The 18622-nt window shown below is 42.2% G+C and overlaps 1 protein-coding gene across 10 annotated transcripts in view; it reads left to right on the top strand.

Annotated features, from left to right (window-relative positions):
- Positions 1–18622, top strand: part of Trim13 (tripartite motif containing 13) — a 49222-nt gene that overhangs the window by 28672 nt on the left and 1928 nt on the right. For 4 of the 10 annotated variants that reach the window (XM_052733008.1, XM_052733002.1, XM_052733003.1 and 1 more), the window contains one exon: positions 13230–13332. The exons of 2 other annotated variants lie outside the window; for them this stretch is intronic. The gene's annotated coding sequence lies outside the window, so the exon portion shown is untranslated. 4 more of the 10 variants (XM_052733001.1, XM_052733005.1, XM_052733012.1 and 1 more) reach the window with 4 other exon arrangements.

Raw genomic sequence — 18622 nt, 5'->3', positions numbered from 1 at the left:
AAGATGCTGTCTTTTCTTCAGTGTGTATTTTTTACTTGATTTGTTAAAAAAAAAAATCCAGTATTCATAGATGTGTTGACTTATGTGTTTGTCTTCAATTTAATTCCATTCATCAATGTACCTGTTTTTATGTATATACATTACTATTTTATTACTATAGCTCTGTAGTAAACTTGGAGTCTGGGATGGTTCTTTTATTATTCAGGAATGTTTTAGCTATCCTGTTTTGTGTGTTTGTGTGTGTTTCCATATGAAGTTGAAAATTGTTTTTTTCAATTACAGTGAAGAATTGTGTTAGAATTTTGTTGGGGATTGTATTGAATCTGTAGATTTCTTTTAGTAGGATGGCAATTTTTATTGTATTAATCCTACTGATCAATGAGCAACCACCTTCTGGTTTCTTCTTCAGTGTCTTAAAGTTTTTTTATTATATAAGTCTTTCACTTGCTTGGTTAGAGTTTCCCAAGATATTTTTTGAGGCTATTGTGAAAGGTGTTGTATCCCTGATTTCTTTATCAGTGTGTTTATCTTTTATATAAGAAGGCTACTGATTTCTGTGAGTTAATTTTGTATCCTGCTACTCTGTTGCAAGAGTTTATCAGCTATAGAAGTTTCCTGGTGGAATTTTTAGGGTCTTTTATTGTGTATAAAATAATATCATCTGCAACTAAAGACACTTTGACTCCATTCTTTCCTATTTGTATCCCCGTGGTTTCCTTCCATTGTCTTATTGCTCTAGCTAAGACTTCCAGTACTATATTGAATAGGTATAGAGAGAGTGGACAACCTTGTCTTGTCCCTGGTTTAAGTAAAAATGCCTTGGTGTTTTTTTTAAATCCATTTAAGATGATATTAGCTGTGGGCTTGCTATGAATCACCTTTATTATGTTGAGGTATGTCACTTGTATCCCTAATCTTTCTAGGACTTTTATCATGAAGGGGTGTTAGATTTTGTCACGGGCTTTTTCTGCTTCTAATGAGGTGACCGTGTGTTATTGTTGTTTCTGTTTAATGTGGTAGATTATGTTTACTGATTTGCATATGTTGAACCAACCCCGTGTATCTGGGATGAAGCCTACTTGATCATGGTGGATGATTGTTTTGACATGCTCTTGGATTCGGTTTGCAAGTATCTTTTGAGAATTTGTGCATCTGTGTTCATAAGAGATATTGGTCTATAAGTTTCTTTGTTGTTGTTATTGGGTCATTGTGTGGTTTAGGTATTGGTAATTGTGGCATTTTAAAAAGAATTAGGAAATTTTCCTTCTGTTTCTATTCTGCAGAATAATTTGAGGTGTATTGGTATTAATTCTTCTTTGAAGGTCTGGTAGAATTCTGCTCTGAATCTATCTGGCCCTGGGTTTTGTTTTGTTTTTTTCTTTGAGAGACTTTTCATCACTGCTTCAATTTCACTAGGGGTTATAGGTCTGTTTAAATTGCTTATTTGGCCGGGCGGTGGTAGCGCATGCCTTTAATCCCAGCACTCGGGAGGCAGAGGCAGGCAGATCTCTGTGAGTTCAAGGCCAGCCTGGTCTACAAAGTTAGTTCCAGGAAAGGCACAAAACTACACAGAGAAACCCTGTCTCGAAAAACAAAAACAAACAAAAAAAATTGCTTATTTGACCTTGATTTAACTTTGCTAGGTTGTATAGATCAAGAAATTCATCTGTTTCTTTTAGGTTTTCCAGTTTGGGTAGAGTACAGCTGAAGAGAGGCTTCACCTAGGACTCTAGAGGATGCCCTTTCCATTCTCGTGTTCCCATAGTTTCCTATTTTCTGTTCTGCCTCATTTGCGAGGATTTCTCCTATAGGTTCTGTTTCCTGTTGCTGTGTGAACTCCTCCTCCTTAATAATCCATTAACATCTTCACTCACCAGATGTTTAATGAGGGCCTGCTTTATGCCTGGTACTATTCCAGACACAGGCATGTTGTTCCTGCATAGTGGAAGATTATAATTGTGGTCCATGGTGTGTCAGATAAGTGTAATTGCCACTTGGAAAATTTTCTCCAAAGTAAATGAAGCAGCTATGAAAAACAGGCAGTATTGAGTGGAAGGTGAGGCCATGAATGGAGATCAGGCAGTATGGAATGTCAGGTAAGGTCCACAGATGGAGAACAGGCAGTGTGGAGTGTCAGGTGGGGTCCACAGATGGAGAACAGGCAGTGTGGAATGCCAGGTGGGGTCCATAGAGGGAGAACAGGCAGTGTGGAGTGTCAGGTGGGGGCCATGGTTGTTACAGGATGGCAGGAAGGCCTTCTCAAGAAAGTAACATTTGAACAGAAACATAAGGGAAAGGATGTCTTGAAATGGCTGGGGAGAGGATAGACCAAGGGAGGAACTTACAGTCCATCTTGCCACTCTCAAACCAGGGCCTTGGACTCTGAGCTGGAAGGAGGTGGGAGAATCTGAGCAGAGACAGTGAAATTGTGAAGCAGGGCAGGTGTGGCTGCAAACAGGCTCAGCTTGTAAGTCAGAGCAATACCTGTGTCAGGGGCCAGAGTGGTTTGGGGGGAGGAGCGAAGGGTGGGATACGGCTGAGAGATTAGTGAGTGAATGAACTTGTCCATGCTGCTCCAGTAGTGATGGAGCCAAGATGCTCGTGCAGCAGTCTGACTATCAAGCCCCTGTTCTCAGCCACCCTTGGGGTAAAAGAAGAGCGAGGAGAAGGCCGAGGAGCTTGAAAGCTTCCTGCCTCAGAGATGCTGTTGGAAAAGATAGAAGTAGAAAACTAATTCCAAGGTACAAAAACATTTGGAAAGTTAAAAAAACAAAACAACTTCTGTCTTAGTTAGGGTTTCTATTGCTGTGAAGAGACACCATGACCACAGCAACTCTTAAAAAGAAAAACATTTCATTGGTGCTGGCTTACAGTTGAGAGGTTTAGTCCATCATTGTCATGGCAGTGAGCAAGCAGACATGGTGCTGGAGAAGGAGCTGAGAGTCCTACGCCTTGATCTGCAGGCAGCAGGAGCAACTGTGCCACCCTGGGTGCAGCTTGAGCATCTGAGACCTCAAAGCCCACCCCCAGTGACACACTTCCTCCAACAAGGCCACACCTCCTATTAGTGACACTCCCTATGGGTCTATGAGGGCCATTTTCTTTCAAACCACCACCACCACCACCACCACCACCACCACCACCACCACCACCACCACCACCACCACATCAAAAACCCAGTCCCTAACTATGTGTCTGGGTCGGGCTTCTATTCCTGTGATAAACACCATGACCAAAAGCAACTTGGGAAGGAAAAGGTTTATTTCAGCTTATACTTCCACATCATAGTTCATCATTGGAGGAAGTCAGGGCAGGAACTCGGACAGAAGCTGATGCAGAAGCCATTGAGGAGTGCTACTTACTGGGTTTCTCCTCATGGCTTGCTCAGCCTGCCTTCTTTCAGCACCTAGGACCACTGGCTGAGGGTTGACACCACCCACTGTGACCTGGGGTCTCCCCCATCAATCATCAATGAGGAAAATATAAAGGCTTGCCCATAGGCATGCTGATGAGACCTCCTCTCAGCTGAGGTTCCTCTTCCCAGTTAGCTTGGATCAAGTTGACAAAAACAAACAAAAACCAGCACTCTGTGTGACAGTGTACAGCACTGAGACAGGGGTGCTGGCCTGTGTGTGATTTGTTTTCAAGAGAATGCATTATAAACAAAACAGAACAACAACAACAAAAAAAAACACAGGCTGTGACTAAATTATCCTTCCTGGGAGGGAACCTAGATGCTCCCTGGCCTGCTAGGACATCTTCAGCTTCCGCCGGGGTGGGGGGACTTGAAGGCTGTTCTTCCTGCAGTGCGAAGCCGACTGTGGGTGCTGTTGCCCATGTGCTCTCAGCTGGATGCACGTGAGTCCTGTCTCTGTAGCCTTGTTTGCTTCTTTTGGAAGTGTTTCTTCCTTCAAAGAGGTTTCAGAAACCAGAGCTGAGTGCTACAGCTGCAGAAAGCACGTTTCTCCTTCCAGATTTAAGATGAAAACCAGGAACATTCAGAGGATTGCTTCCATATTGAAACTGACCAACTTGGTTAAGTTCTATTTCTTAACACAGGAAACTGGGGGTAGGGTGTCCACATATCCCAAAGGAGTCAGGGAGGTCCCATTAAGATCAGGAAGTGGATCACTCAGAGGCAGATGTTTGGCCTGTTACTTTCCTAATCTGTGAGATTTGTGTCCCCAAAGGCCAGATCGATGTGGTTAACTGGAAGGCTGTGTTGTGTCGCAGGATGGCTTGCTGGTGAAAGTCGCTGGCAGAGCTCATCTTGCTTTGCTATCATTGTTTAAAGACTAGGTCCACTAGGACTGAGTGAAATAGAATGGCAGACACAAGCCACAGTGCTAGCTGGCACAGAGGGCGGGACTGTGTCCATGGGAAACTGGTAATATGGTCACTCCTGAAGACAACCCATGTTGAGACTGAGGTCCCTGGAGGAGCTGGCTGCTCCCATGGGTCCACCCACAGTTGGAGAAAAGGAAGAAGCAGATGGGGGTGGACAAGTCGTATCTGTGTTCTGTCACCGTTGGCTAGTTAGTAAATGTGGTAGTTAAGAATTAAGAACTTCTGAAAAATACTGGGAAGGGAAGGCATCTTTTTCTCTTCCTCCCACCTTGTAATTTGCTAACAGGCCTCTCTGTGGGGCCCAAGTTTTTCTGAGGAGATAAGTATAGCTGGCAGGTGCCAAGATGACACGAAACCCAGGGCTAGGCTGAGATCCCAGCATGGAGTTATAGGAAGGCCTTTCTTGTGAGCCAGACCACAGAGATTCATACAGCCATGCTTATTTCTTTTTGTTACTTTCCAACCTAGTGAACCTTAAACTTACAGGAATTTAAGGATAATTGGCATTATTTTAAAATATCTATTCCCAGGTCCCCACTGTAGATCTTCTGACTCCAAGTTCTGTGGGATTCTGTTTATTTAAATGTGTCAAGGACACCCCTCCTTGACTTTGCAAGGCTGGGGAAATGTTGCCTTAGGGTATGTGTGTGTGTGTGTGTGTGTGTGTGTGTGTGTGTGTGTGTGTGTGCATGTGCTTGTACCTGTGCATGTGCTTGTGCCTGGTGTACATGTGGAGGCCAGAGGTTGATGTAGGGTGTCTTTCTTTATCACTTTCCTCCACCTTGGGAACTGTTGACACAAAAATTATAACAACCTCAGGGGATGAGAGAATTTATTCCGGAGCTAAAGATGAGTGATCCTGGCCTGGGGCACAGGTTACCCAAAATTCCATACTTCAATATGCTAACAGTTTGATGAAGTTTTCACAGTAACAGAACAAAGAATCAAGGTACTTCTCAAATCCGTTTGTGGAATATTAATTAGGTGATTACAGCACAGCAGAGAAACTCTCCAGTCTAGCCTCAGATGCGTTGATTCCATTCCTAGCCGTTCGGTTGGTGGAAGTTGGGGTTTTCAGACACAGGATGCTAGATGAGGACCAGACACAGGTGGGTAGGGGTGGCTGTATGACTGAAGATGCTCCAGGGAGACTAAGCTGTAGACCTGCAGCATTCCAACCTCTGCATCATCACTGAAGTGCTAATGAGTTAATCAGTCCTGTAGAAGGTCCAGGGATGAATAGGAAGAAGCAGAATGCTAGAGAGGTCCCCAGAAATCCACAAAGATACGTCCACTGTAGACTACTGGCAATGGTCGAGAGAGTGCCTGAGCTGACCTACTCTGGTGATCAGATGGCCGAACACCCTGGCTGTCATGATAGAACTCTCATCCCGTGTCTGATGGAAGCGGATGCAGAGATCCACGGCTGAGCCCCAGGTGGGGCTCCGGGAGTCCAACCCGCAAGAGAGAGGAGCGATTGTACGAGCGAGAGATATTGAGACCACGATTGGAAAAAGCACAGGGACAAATAGCCAAACTAGTGGAAACGCATGAACTGTGAACCAAAGGCTGAGGAACCCCCATGGAACTGGACCAGGCACTCTGGATAAGTGGGACAGTTGATTAGCTTGAACTGTTTGGGAGGCCCCCAGGCAGTGGAGCAGGGGCCTGTCCTTGGTGCATGGGCTGGCTTTTTGGAGCCTGGGACCTATGCTGAGACACTTTGCTCAGCCTTGGTGTAGGGAGGAGGGGACTGGACCTGCCTTGGCTGAGTCTACCAGGCTGGGCTGACTCCCCAGGGGAGACCTTGCCTTGGAGGAGGTGGGAGTGGGGGGTGTGCTGAGGGGGAGGGCTGGGGGCTAGGAGGAGGGAGGCCGGGGTGGAGGGAATCCATGGCTGATATGTGAAATTAAGTTAATTATAAAATAAAAATATATATTAAAAAAAAGAAGGTTCAGGGGAAGGTGCACTTCCTTTCTCAGAACTTTTGCTCACATCCCCTGACTCCAGGGGACAGCACACTTTGTGCATGTGGGGCCAGGGGAGAAACACATACTGTTTGTCAAATACTCATGTTCCATTTTGCAAGGCAAGGCTTCCTAGGTCTGATGTAGATAAGACTGAGTGGTAGGTGGGAAAGTGGTCTTCAGGAAGGAGGAATAACTGGTAATATCATTAAGGAAGAAACTTCTGGATCATATTGTTAGAATCTATTAGTCTTTATGATCCACATCTTATTTTTTAATTCTTTTTACTTGATATAATATGACATATTAAGAGTAATATACCAAAAGTTAAAATGATCAAGAATACTGCCTGGCCTAATGGTGTGAAGATAACAAAGGAAACACGCATTTAAAGAACTGCAATTTACACATTAGAAAACAAATAAAACAACTAGATTGAAAGCTAGAGAGAGTTTTGTTCCCAGTGCTCACACAAGGCCAACCTGGCCTACATAATGAGCTCCAGACTGGAACGAGCTACATGGTGAAACTCTGTCTCCATCCATCAATCAGTCTAAAAATAAACTTTTTTTAAAGCAAACTTTGTCTTGTTTTATTTCTTTTTTATTATTATTAAGAAAATTTCTGTTCACTTTACATACCAACCACTAAAAATAAACTCTGTAGGAGACTAGACTGACTATGTATCCCCTGTGTTACAGACACGTGCACTCCATGACTTCCTCTAATGATGAACCTAATATGGAAGTATAAACTGAAATACACCCTTTTCCTCCACAAGTAGCTTTTGGTCATGGTGTTTATCACAGCAATAGAATCGCAACTAAGATGCATAGTTAAGGATTTGGGATTTTTTTTAACTTTCCAAATGTTTTCTATCTTGGAATTAGTTTTTTACTGATTTCTGTCTTTTCCAGCAGCACCTCAGAGGCAGAAGGCTCTTGAGCTCAGCATTGGCCTTCTCCCCACTCTTCTTTTACCCTAAGGGCAGCTAAGAAGACATTACCTTGCTTTTCCTGGAGTACGGAAATAACCTATTAGGTTTTCATTTTAGTTTTTCTTTTGTTCAGCTTGATCTTACAATTATAACTGCATGTGGAGTGGCTAGCTCTAACTCTTAGAAAAAAAATTAGACTTTAATTTTTGAATAATCTTAATTCTTATCTGTGGATACTAATTTGATCTGTTGTTTTATATTGGTATTATACCAGATTTAATTTGGAAAAGTGGAAAACTACATTGTAAAAGTTAGAGAAGAATATAGTATTCTTTTAAATTTCTTTGAACAAGATTGTCTTTTATTACCATGACAATACAAATAACAGTGATAGAAACAAGAGCTCAGACCTGTTAGAAGTCAGCACTCTATAGTCCTTATAGACATAACCAAACCTTATTTCTTATTTTAATAGTTAGAAGTGGAAATGGGGTTTTAGGAGTCACTTCATGCCTGGTGCCTGAGAAGTTTAAAAGGGGCCATCAGATTCCCTGGAATTGGAGTTACAGATGGTTGTGAGCTACCATGTAGATGTAGGAATCAAACCTGGTCCTCTGCAAGAGCAACAAGTGCTCTAAACTGCTGAGCCATCTCTCCAGCTGTGTATCTCATCTTTTAAAAAGATTTTTCAAATATAAATGAAAAAAACGATTAATTCCCTAAGAATGATCTAGGACCCTTAACCACCTCTACTGGTTTTACTGGAGTTGTCATGGTGATTATTGTGGTAGTTATTCTTGATTGTCAACTTGACTATCTGGAATGAACTACAATCCAGAAATGGAGGGCCCACCTGTGATCCCGATCTTGAGACAGGAAGACAACATGCTTTTGATCCAGATCTTGAGGCTGGAAGACACACCTATGGTGATATTTTATTTGTGCTGAAATGTGGTTTTATTTGTATGTTAATAAATAAAGTTGCCTGGGGATCAGAGGTCATAGCCATTAAGCAGAAGTCTGGCAGTGGTAGCACACGCCCTTAATCCGATCACATGGCAGGCAGAGCCTGTGTGTTCAAGGACACAGCCAGCATGGTGACACATACCTTTAATCCAAGTACCAACCATAGAGACTTGGAGGTCTGTATAGACAGGCAGTGACGAGAAAGTCATGGTTGGGTTTAGAGCCAATGAGAGGGCAGAACAGAAAGTCAATAAAAATACAGATACACAGGAAGTAGGTCTTTTCCTCATGGGAAGGACAGCTGGCAGTGGGTGGTAAGAAGGTGGTCTTAGCTCTTGGCTACTGCTCTTTGATCTCTGGGCTTTTAACTCTGCATTTGGCTCTGTGTTTCTTATTTAATAAGACCGTTTAGAATTACATCTACACACGTTTAATCTGGGCCATATCTTCTGCTGAAAGTCTATTAAAGACAATACCTGCTTGCCCTCACCTTACCAGTACATCCACTCCTTCACTGACATTGGAGCCTATTTTGTCTGGCTTCCAGAATATACAGAAGACCAGCTGAGACACCTAGCCTCATAGGACTGAGCAGCTACTAGATTCTTGGACTTTCTATTCACAGCTAGCCATCATTGGATTAGTTGAACTGTAGCTTGTAAGCCATTTCAATAAATTCCATACATATATATGGAGAAAGAGGGAGAGAGTCATTCCATAAGTTCTGTGACTCTAGAGAACCCTGACTAATACAATTATCCTTTGCTATGTATTCCTTTAATTGGCGTACTGGATATATGGCCAAGCTACTTAGCCTGTTTGGACAATTGAGGTTGGGATTTTTTTTCCCTTAAAATTTTACTTTTACTATAAGTCAAAAGGAAGCTGGGCCAATTTAACAACTTTCGTTTACATGGGCACTTACAAGCCAATTTAGTATTGAGTAAATTATATAAAAAACATAAACACAGTCCATATATGCATAATCATATATAAGGATAGATTTTTTTTTACATTATCAGTTTTATATGAAGAATATATATATTGAAGCCTCGGCGTCACTGAGATTATTAAGGAAAGAATAGTGCTCTGGGCTGGGTCAGGTGGGTGGCTCTATTTCTGACCCTTGTAGTCACTTGGGGACACTTTTCCACCTGCTGCCTTGGAACTGACCTTTACTTTGAACACTGTGATGCCCCTATATGTCACCATATGCTGCTGTCTCTACCCTGCCATTCTCCTAGGAAGAGCATTCATACTCTCTGAGTCCTGTCTCTGTGTCCTTCATCCTCCTCTGCCTACCACAGTGGAATAAAGACTGGCCTGTGTGACTGCAGGTCAAGAGGCATTCCAAACCATTTCCCCTGCTGTGATCTCTACCCAAGCCCCCATGTTAATGCTTCACAGTCACATACCTACTTCTAGTCTCAGTTCCAAACATGGACTTTTCTAAAGCCCTCAGTAACATAACTGGAAGATTTAAGTCATTTTCAAGACTCAATCTCCTTTTCTTCTCTTTGTATTTTTAAATTTTAATTTAAAAAAGGATAGATCTGTGTATGTACATTTCCTGGGGTGCCTTGTGGTGTTTTGATGCAAAGACATTAGGTAAGTATACCATTCTCCTTAAGCATTTATGGCAGTGGTCTCCACCCTTTGCAGTTCACACTGAGTCATTGTTACCTGTAGTCACAGACCGGACAGACAATAGAGCTCAGCTTGTTCTTATCAACATTTAAGACTAAACTCAGCCCTGGGCATTCTGGTTCTTTCCCTACTTTATGCTGCCTTTTCCTGTTTCTTTTCCCTGGTTCCAAGGTTATTCCTGTGCCCACCCAGCAGATCAGTCATTAGACTTTTAAATCTCTGCCGTATTAGTGAATTTTAAAAGGCCGTATCAATGCTTTGTTTTGCATTTGATTATCAGTGATAAAGAACTGCTTTCCTCTTGATTATTGGCGATTTATATTTTTATAGACTTTGTGTTATCTATTTTTGAAAACTTGGCCTTTGTTTTGTCAACCATTTAGCAAAGTTTTAATATATATATTTGTTCTGTTTCTCTTTTTTTTTTTTTTTTCAAGACAGGGTTTCTCTGTGCAGTTTTGGTGCCTGTCCTGAATTTCGCTCTGTAGACCAGGCTGGCCTCAAACTCAGAGATCCACCTGGCTCTGCCTCCCAAGTGCTGGGATTCAGGGAGTGTGCCACCACCGCCCGGCACTCCTTTTTTTCTTTTACAAATTTACTTTGCTTTCTTTTTTTTTCTTTACATTGCAAAAGTATTAGATTTTGAATGCAAAAATTTGCTTATTTGTTTGAGACTATAGACCTGACAGGCTTCAAACTCAGAAATATGCCTGCCTCTGCCACCATGCCCAGACTTAAACATAAAAGACAGGCCAGACAGTGGTGGTACACTCCTTTAATCCTAGCATTCCGAAGTCAGAGACAGGCAGATGTCTGTGAGTTCAAGGCCAGCCTGGTCTACAGATCAGAACTACAGAGTTCCAGGACAGCCGGGTCTACACAGAGAAACCCTGTCTCAAACAAAAAGAAAGAAAAAGAAAAAAATTCTAAACTAGACATATGTATTTTGAAAATCTCATGTAGCTCATGTGGGTCTTACTCATTGCACAGCCAAGGACAACCTTCAACTTTTGAGCCCCTCTTCCTTTGCCTCTAACACCCAACAAAATAATTTTTAAAATACTGAATGAATGCTTTTAATCCCAGCACTCGGGAGGCAGAAGCAGGTGGATCTCTGTGAATTCAAGACCAGCCTGGTCTGCAAAGCAAGTTCCAGGACAGCCAGGTCTACAGAGAGAAACCCTCTCTCAAAATACTGAATGAATATTAAAATATCTCACACTTAGTATACTTTTTTAAGAATTTGGCATATATTCCTATATATGTTTTTTCCTACCCACATCCTACCAATTACATTTCTTTTCAAAACTGGAATTAAAGCTTTTGTTGTTGTTGTTTTTTTTTGTGCATTGGTGTTTGATCTGCATGTCTTTGTGGGAGAGTCGGATCCACTGGAACCTGAGTCACAGAAAGTTGTGAGCTGCCATGTGGGTGCTGGGAATTGAACTCAGGTCCTCTGGAAGGGCAGCCTGTGCCCTTAACCGCTGAGCCGTCTCTTTTTTTTTTTTTTTTTTTTTTTGTTTTTTTGAGACAGGGTTTCTCTGTGTAGCTTTGGTGCCTGTCCTGGATCTCGCTCTGTAGACCAGGCTGGCCTTGAACTCACAAAGATCCGCCTGCCTCTGCCTCCCTCAGTGCTGGGATTAAAGGCGAGGATAGCTTTTAACTTGGATAGTCACTGTCTATCTTATTCTGATTCGTGGAGCTATGCTTTGTTTTTTTATTTAAATATTATGATTATTAGTAATCATGTGTGCATGAGTGTGGTCATGCAAGTGCCATGGCACCAGTGTGGAGGTCAGAAGAAGACTTTCAGTAATTGGTTCTCCATCTACTGTGGTTTCCAGGGAATGAACTCGGGTCGGCATCCTTGGTGGCAAGCACTCAACCTGCTGAGTCACCTCACTGGCCCGTTATAGTCTTTTTATTGGTTGTATATTATATGATACACAGTTTTTATATTTTTACCTCATTATATCATTCAGTGTTCTTGATGTCGTTCAGGAGATCAATTCAGAGCCTGAATCGCAGGAAGCATTCTATCACTGAGTCACACCATCAGCTTCATTCAGCGTTTTTGTTTTGTGTTTTGAGACAGGGTTTCACTTATGTAGCTCTGGCTGTTGTGGAACTCACTATGTAGACCACGATGGCCTCGAACTCACAGAGATGCGCCTACCTTTGCCTCCAAGCCCTGGGATCTTAGGTATGTGCCACTATGCCCAGCTTCCGGCATATTTATAGTGACACCAGTTTTGTGCTGGTCTGGGATGAAGTTTTCATTTGTACTGACATTTTTGGTGCTGTAGAAAAAACGTGTGCATGGAATTTGATATCCTTCGAGCTGCCTCTTGTTTTTCCACCTTGTAGAAAATCTGTTCGTTTAAAGGATAAGGTTCTTGATTCCACTGCTCTCGTGAGGATAGTCCTCACGAGCTAGAAATTTTTAGTGATTTTTTTGCGAAGTGGTGCAGCCGGGGATACGTGCACCGGGGTTGGGATGAGGTGAAGAGGGGCTTTTTATTGACTCAGAAACGCACTTTTTCCAAATTTGCTCTCCTAAAAGCCTAGACCTTCCCAAGCAGGATTGGACAAGCTCCTCCAGCACACTCAGCCTGCAACCTCACTTCCTCGAATTTTTTGGATAGGAGTCGTTTTCTTCATCCTTTGTACACAGTCCCCGCATAGGAGGTGAACATCAGGATAATCAGGGCAGTTGCTACCGATGGATATTTAAAAAACACTTAAAAGCTCTTTCTTGCCTCTGAGGGGGGAATCACAGTAGTGCTTTTTCCTACAGTTGGGCCAGTGTGTTCAACCTAGCGATCGCCGGGCCCGCGGGTCCTGAGATACAGACAAAGAGGTGTGAAGGGTTAGACTTTGTTTTTGTTGCTCCCCAAAATGCAAGGAACAGCAACAAAAAGTACAGCAATCCAAACCCATCTCCTGTCGGCGTCACTGGAGCACTTCCCTGTGGTGGGGAGGACCAGGGCGCTGCGCAGGCGCGGGGCGGCGGGTGGCAGAGGGCGTGGCCGCCGTGTCCATTTTGCTGTGGAGCTGCCGGCTGCAATCCGCGGAGGTGAGCGGCGTCCTCGGTGGTGGGGTGGGGTGTTGCTGAGCTCGCGGCGGCCGCGGACACCTGCGTGGGCAGAGGCGACAGCGCGGCCGGTGTCGCCACGGAGAAGGTCCGCGCGCCGCTGAGGAGGCGCCGTGGCCAGGAAGCCGAGGCACAGCGAGCTGGCTTTTTTTGGTTGTTATTGGGAGGGGATTTTGGTTGTTGTTGGGAGGGGAGATTGAAAAAAAAAATTTAAATGGAGGGTTAAGAATGCAGATCTGTGTATGTAACACCCTTTCTCCTCTCTCTACAGCATTCTCTAGTTTTACAGTCAAAACGTGGGGGGAAAAACAAAAATCAGGTTTTCCCAGAGAAATATTAACCTCACCGAAAGCACCTGCTTGCCGGGGACAGAGGTAAACGTTAGTATTTTCCTTTATGTTCTGGTATTTATGAAAAGCACGCCAAATTTCATTAGCCCTGGGACCATTCCAGATCGAACTACGGAGTATATGTCCACATCCACCATCCTTCAGTAATAGGTGGTCTTTGTTCTTTCATATTTCAAAACTCAGACAAAATCCATGCTTGCCATTCCTTTCTTTGGCAATTACTCTACATAATTTAAGTATGCTGTAAAGGAAGAAAAGGGGCTCGGTAGCATTTCTTTTGAGGGGTTTGAGTTGTCCAGCTACGGGGGCAGTGGAAAGGGGTGAGTTCCCTGTAGCTCTTTAGACCTTTGAATGTTGGGCACTTTAAAAACAGAATGCCATCTTATAGATATTCTTTCTGCTAGAACTCAATGGGCTATTGGCCGATTATGCCTCTTTCATACAGTTTTTGCTTTAAAATTATTATTTGGTGCTGAAGAAAAAACCCAGGACACTTTGGGGTATGCTAGCCAAGTACTCTCCCTCTCAACTACACCCAGGCCTACTTAATACTGAGTATCAGTTTGACACAGCCTAGGATCACCTGAAAACAGTCTCAGTCTAATTGTTTTTCAGGTTGGTCTCTGGATATGTCTGTGAGGGACTGTCTTAATTCACATAGGAGGGCCCAGCACATTGTGGGCATCTCTATCCCTAGGCAGATTAACTTGGGCACCATAAGAAAGCTAGCTAAGCATGAGCATGTTATGGGCCAGAGCACAGCCAGCAATCCATGTGGATTGATGGTGTCTGCTGTACTTTATTGGATGGGAGTGAGTTCCCAGGTAGAAGGCATTGTGCGGAATAACAAGCAGTTTTGCCTTGAGTTCCTGCCTTGACTTACCTCAGTGATGGGTTGTGACCTGGAAGTGTCAGTTGCTTTTGGTCATTGTTTTATCATAGTGACAGACATGTCCAGCCCCAGAAGATACACTTCTTCAGGTTTCCTTCCTCCCCTAGTACTTCTTTAATTTATGTATTTTTTTGTTTATCTATTTTGGTACCAGTTGACTTAATTACTGATACATCTTTTTCTAACACCAGACTGTTCTTTTCACATGTGTAATTGTTTGCTGGTGGTGCTGGGGAAGTACTCATGCTATACAGGTGCTTCCCTCAGCCTCAGACCTGCTGTGCATGTATGCTAGGATATCTAGCCCTCCTGAGATTGTGCTTCTGTGTATCTGGTACCCAATGGATTTGCTTTGGAATCATTGTTCAGGAGAATTAAACTCTGTTGAGCTCTGTTCTCATCCTCTAATATAAAACCTTAAATGTGTATTTATAATTTCCATAGTATTTGTATAATGGTGTAGTTAAAGTTTATGTTATGATTTATGTAAATTTATGAAATTTCCTTTGTATTTATTTTCCAGTAATATGAAGATAGTACTATAAAGATCCTCATTTTATGAAAGATAAAACAGTTATTTGTTAAAACTATAGAGTTTTAGAAGAGATTTTTGGAAGTTTATGAGATAAACTTTGTTTTATGAATAGAGATACTGAATTATTCCCCCACACTTTGGTCCTGGGGATCAAAACCAATGTCATCAACATGCTAAGTACACACTCTGCCATTTGCTATACTCTCGGCTCCTAGAACACCAAATTGTTGTTTGTTTGTTTTTTTTTCCTTTTTGTGACATCTCCCTACATAGACCAGGCTGGCTTTGAACAGATTTGCCTGCCTCTACAACTCTGAGTGCTGGGATTGGATTAGAGGTGTGTGCCGCTCCGGCAGGTTAGATGCTGAAGTTTTGACTCACTTTCTGGATAGTGCTGCATCCTAGAGCTTTGAAAACTCAAGGTCTGTGCTTTGGTGGTGGAAGGGCAAAGTGAGTTGGGCTCCATGTTTTTACTTATGAAGTTAGGGGCTTAGCTACACTGGTTTTGAGCCTACAACTTACATTTTATTCCTTGAGAACAAAAGAACCCTACTCTTTTGTTCTCAAGATAGAATACATAGATGCATACTAATGGTAACTGACTTAAATTGTTTTACATTTTAAATCCAGGTGAGTAATCCAAGTGCTGGGATAAACGACATGTGCCATCATGCCCAGCTATACACACCCTTTTTAGAAAAACACTTGGCAATCTTTAGAGTTTTAAAATGGCTCATCAGGTAAAGGTGCTTGCTAACACTGTTGACAGGATCTGAGTTCCATCTACAGAACTCACATGGTAGAAGAAGAGAATCAGCTCCCATTAATTGCCCTCTTACCTCAGCACATATGCAACACGCATGCGAGGACACACACGCACACGCGCACACACACACACACACACACACACACACACACACACACACACACACACACGCACACACGCACACACACATAAATAAATAAAAATCTAAAGATGGGCTTATTCCTTGATCCAGTATTGTCTCTAAGGGAGCTATCTAAGGAAATGGTCAGAAATTAAGAGGTTTTCATTAAAACGTTTCTATAAGGCCTTTACTTAAACGGTACCATTCTAAAAATAAAGAGAATGGTAGATAAACAATTAGAACGTATATCCCTAAGGTGGCCTAGCATGGGTTTGAAGAACAGGTACTGATAGGGAAAATGTATATTTGTAAGTAAAAATGGTAACAAAATTGCATCACAGTTCAATATTAAATAACAAGAAACAAAGGTGGTCAGGGCTGGGCATTGGACTCAGGGCTTCAAGCATGCTAAGCAGGTGCTCTGCCATTGAGCCAGAGTCTAGGCCTCCTGTATCTTGGGGATTTCCATCTTGTCTTAGAGCATCTTTGTTTGGGATTTAGGAACTTCAAAATAGTGTTTAAATTTATCAGTCAGGAGAGGATCTTGGAAAATAACTAAGTCAGTAAAGTGCTTGGCTTACAGAATAAAGTACTGAGTTCAGTTCCCAGAACCCACCGATAAACAAAAACAAAAAGCCATGTGTGGTGATGTGTAATTGTAATCCTAGGACTAGGGAGGCAGAGAGACAGGTGGCTGGCCAGCTAGTCTAGCCTACTTGGCAAGCTCTAGGCCAGTGAGAGATTCTCTCCCCCCCAAAACAAACAAAAAACATAAACATAAAATAAATAATAAAACTAAGACAGTAAATACTAAAATTCTTTATACCCCCCGAGTCATCTAAGAGCCACCAGGTTTACTTACCTTGACAAATGCTTACAAGAAAAGCTTGCCTTTTTAAAGATTATTTTTATATTTAATTATGTTTCTGTGTGTGCATAAGTACAGGTGCCCACAGACACCAGAAGCTTCAGTTCCCCCTGGAGCTGGAGTTCCTGGAAGTTGTGAGCTGATGTGGGTCCTCTGCAAGAGCATATGTGCTCTTAACTGCTGTACCACCTCTCCTGCCCAAGTGTACTTTTTTTTCTAAAGGCCACAGGCCAGGCTTGGTGGCACTTAACTTTAATCCCAGCACTGGGGAGGCAGAGGCAGAGGGCTATCTGTGAATTCAAGGCCAGTCTAGTCTACATAGAAAAGTTCCAGCTGGGACTGCATATAGAGACCCTGTTTTAAAAAAATACAAAATATAAATAAAAAACAAAATATAAACAGAAAACTTCTCCATTTACTAGCTAATCTTATTTTCAAATAATGTACTTAAGAGATTCTAAAACGGAGCTAAAAACAGCTTCCTAGTTATGTCTCAGGCAAGCCTGAGCTACATACAGTATGACGGCTTCTCAGCACTTGAGCTTGGACACAGCATAGCGGATTCCTGCCGCTGCAGCACACAGAGGCGTCTCTGAGCCATGCAGCTCTCTATGGTGGATTTAGCTTTTACCAGTACAGGAAAAAAAAAAAAGTTTTAGGATAGAATGAATGCATGAGTAGTCTTTACGGAATGATTATGACTTTGAATGGCTATTGTAAATTTCACATTTTCCTTTTCATCATATTTGATTGCCTTAAAATTTTTGGTTCCCTGTTATTGTATTCTCTCCATTTTTCCCAAAGTTTTTCTTTGCCTCAGATCCCCTCTCTCTCCTTTCCATCCTGACTACCTTTGTTTCTTGTTATTTAATACTGAACTATGATGCAATTTTGTCTGCACTAATGACTAACTAGCCTAGGGCCTTGTACATGCCAAGTGTGCTTTCTACCAACTTTTGAGCCATATCCCAGCCCTGGATGCCTATTTTATTGAAAACAACTGTTCTAATTATTTTGATTGACATACACAAGAAAAAAATTGGCATTACACAGGTTTGTGGTTGGTAAAGGGAGTAGTATTTTAGTAGCTTTTTGAGATAACTTGTTGCTCTTCTTTAATACTGTGCCAAACCTCAACAAATAGTAGCATTTTTTGTCATACTGTAGTATATGCGATCATATTTATTGTAAGCCTATTTGTCTCTGTTACTTTTTTATGTTTTATTTTTGCAGTGTTAGGAATTGAATTCAGGGCCTTGGCAAGTGTTCTACCACTGAGCTACACGCCAGCCCTTTCTAATATTTGAAGAGTCTTTTCTCTGTGAATGATATATAATATTGACTTGAAAAAGCATTAGATCATTGTTTAGTAAACCTCCAAATATTGACATTTCATTTTATACTAACCTTCACATTTATTAAGTTCACCATTTATCAGAGTCTTAAATAGGATGCTTACAAGTAGTAGACACATTTTGCAAAAATACAAATTTTAACATAAAAATCCAGCATTTTCATTGTCTAGAAGTACTGTGTTCTGGAAGTAGCAAGCTCATTTTTACTCATTTTCAAGATGTCTGTCAGCTACCTAAATCTGCATGGTGCTGGCTTCTCTTGTAGCTTGTCACGTGAGCCTGCTGCTCCTTTAGACAGCATCTGCAAGCACACAAATGCTTTTGTGCATAGTTCTTACTTTGTCACACATATTTAAAAGACATGCAGACAAGAATTGGGATTTGGCAAAATGAGTAATTTTTGCTGCTTCATCAAGATTTTATTATTTATTTGGTTTTGAAATCGGGTCTCATAGTCCAGACTGGGGTAGAACTTGCTTTGTAGCCTGTTGCCTTGAGCTCATATCCTTCCTTCTCTCTTTTTCTGAGTATTGGGATTCTAGGTGTGTGCTTTAATCAGCCTGGCTAAGAGCACTTCTCACTGATAGTGCTCCTTCCTCTCCCCTCTTGTGTGCTCCTGAAGAACACTGAGTAGTGGCACAGTGCAGTGCTTCTTACAGTCTTCCTTGATTCCTGTTCAAGTTCCAGCAGAATACACCTCCTGTTGCTTTGACAAAGTTAGTGCAAATACCAGTCAGCATGGCACATCATTATAAAAATGCTTTTGGCTTCCCCAGT

Source organism: Peromyscus californicus, unplaced genomic scaffold, assembly GCF_007827085.1.
Source record: "Peromyscus californicus insignis strain IS unplaced genomic scaffold, ASM782708v3 Scaffold_12__1_contigs__length_115047231, whole genome shotgun sequence".
Lineage (NCBI taxonomy): Eukaryota > Metazoa > Chordata > Mammalia > Rodentia > Cricetidae > Peromyscus > Peromyscus californicus.
The sequence above is the reverse complement of the archived record's forward strand: the minus strand, read 5'-3'. Positions and strand labels throughout refer to the sequence as shown.